We start from the raw sequence: 2,268 nt of genomic DNA, 5'->3' as shown, positions 1-2,268 counted from the left end.
GGCGCCCTCGACTTCGGGATTGAAATGCGGCAATGATATTTCCTTAGGATCCGCACTCACCCTTTGCTCTCTCAATTGGCACTTGATGTCCCGAAGCTCCCCCATAATTGTAGGCGGTGGTGATACTCCCTTAGGTTCCGCACTCACCCCTGGCTCCTTCCATTGACTCAAGACAGCCAGAAGCCGCTTCGAAATTGTAGACGGTGGTGATACTTCCTTAGGTTCCGCACCCGCCTCTTGCTCTTTCAATTCACTCGCGAAGGCCAGAAGCTGCTCCTTAATTGTAGACGGTGGTGATCCCACTTCTGATGTCGGGTTGGCGTTAGGGGCGTTTAATGAATCTTCACCAATGTTGTTCATGGTTGTCGCACAGATATTTATTACACAAGTATGGCTGATACAAGACTGACAATCGGACGCGGTAGCTGGACGCTAATGACAATGGCCCTAGGTTCGATAAAGCGAATCCACGGTCAACGGGATAACGAATATACTTTGCTTCAAAGTCTAAGTCGGACTCGACTTACTACTCGTGATACAAGGATCGCTTGATTAGCTCTTTGCTAAGACGTAGATTATTCACCGATCGTACAAACACACTAGGCGTATGGCTAGTGAGACTGCTAGAAAGAGAATGACTTTCCGTCACGACGACGCTGCAGAGGAAGACTATGATGGGATGTGCCTAAGGGCACGAGATCATCGGATTCGTCAAAGAAAGCCTCCACACGGAGGGTGAGGGAAATGGGCGTTGCTGTTAATTGGTTAATTTCTATATCGGCGGTTAGCAAAAGATGCTAACCGCCTTTGAGAGAGAGTTCCTGGCGGGAAGCGTCGCACGTGAGGAAATCTGATCTCCCATATCTTTCCGCAATAGGTGACAGATTTACGGGCGGATAGAACAAAGACTGTTTGTCAATCGGAAGGACTAAGTCCTAAGATTTGTAGCGGCTCCTCAGACTATCTGAGCATAAACTGTGAATGATGCATCGGCATCTGGCGATCATCTTACTCAAAGAATGCGGTCTCTGTGTGACGAGCCGCGGAACTGTTACAATGTTTTATTGTCAAGTGTCGGTACTGCCAATTCTTTAAAGGAAAGCTATGTAACTTCATATCTCTGTTAAGCGGAACGTTCATCCCGCGACCGTGGCCACGCTTCGGCGACCGATGGTCGCCTCGAGCCCAAAGGCTCATTGTCACAAATTTCGAATGACTGTGTTGGGTTATTTCTTAAATGTTACGGTATTGAGGTTTTCCAAGCAACTCCAACGGAAACCCGGTGCCCTTTCATCTCCGACATATATATATATTTTTTTTTCTTCACCAACAAGATATAACACTTTACCAAATGTCCGCAAGGACAAATTGTAAAATAACCAAAATAAAAAAAAAAAAAAAAAAAAAAATCTTGGTTATGTATTTTTACTCGATGTTGGTAGTTTCTTTTCTTTTAAACCATGTAGGATACTGGGCGTTTATTTTTTCTTCTCCTTCAATAGATAATTTGTGCAAGAAATTTTGTGAACTCCAAACGTTTTTCCAATTTTTTTTCATTATAAATTTGAAATTGTAGTGTAATAATTTTTACGACTTCATCAGTCGCTCTTGATAATTTTATGATTGCTGGAGTATCTCCACCGTCATCCGAATATTTCTAGTCTACAAAATATTGTTCTTAATTTTCAATGTAATCCAACGGGATTTTCATAATTTTATTGCGGCATTCAATGCAATCATATTTTTCATCGTATGACTCATGATATAGCCGAAAAAGTACGTAATTAACGTCTTTTCATAAAATGATGTCTCTTTTGTCATCTGAGGCACTAATACATTCTTCCTGGTTGCGAAAGTTTAGAGGAAAACATTACACATTCTAGCGCTCCTTCGCTTTCTTTGTCCGCTTCGTCACTTATTGTATTTTGCATATGAATACAGGCTTCTTCTCCTATTGATATATAGACTTCTTATCCTTTTCTATTGTATTACCTCTGTCTGAGCGTCGAAAAGAATAAAACTATTTTGAAAAGATGACAAAGGGTACTGTTACGTCGCGTGAGATGGTCCGCGCGACATCCCTCATGGTCAGGCTGCCTAGGCCTACCCATCGTCACAGTGACCCGCATTAGGCCCAAGGAACCCCCATAAACCACATCTGTTAACGATTAAACTATGATCATATAAACATCGACGGTTTATGGAGGGTCCCAAAAATCCGTAGGTTTATTACACATCCTCGCTAATTACGAAGAAAGCAGATGTGCC

This window comes from Bombus pascuorum, chromosome 14, assembly GCF_905332965.1.
Source record: "Bombus pascuorum chromosome 14, iyBomPasc1.1, whole genome shotgun sequence".
Lineage (NCBI taxonomy): Eukaryota > Metazoa > Arthropoda > Insecta > Hymenoptera > Apidae > Bombus > Bombus pascuorum.
Note: the sequence above shows the minus strand (reverse complement) of the source record.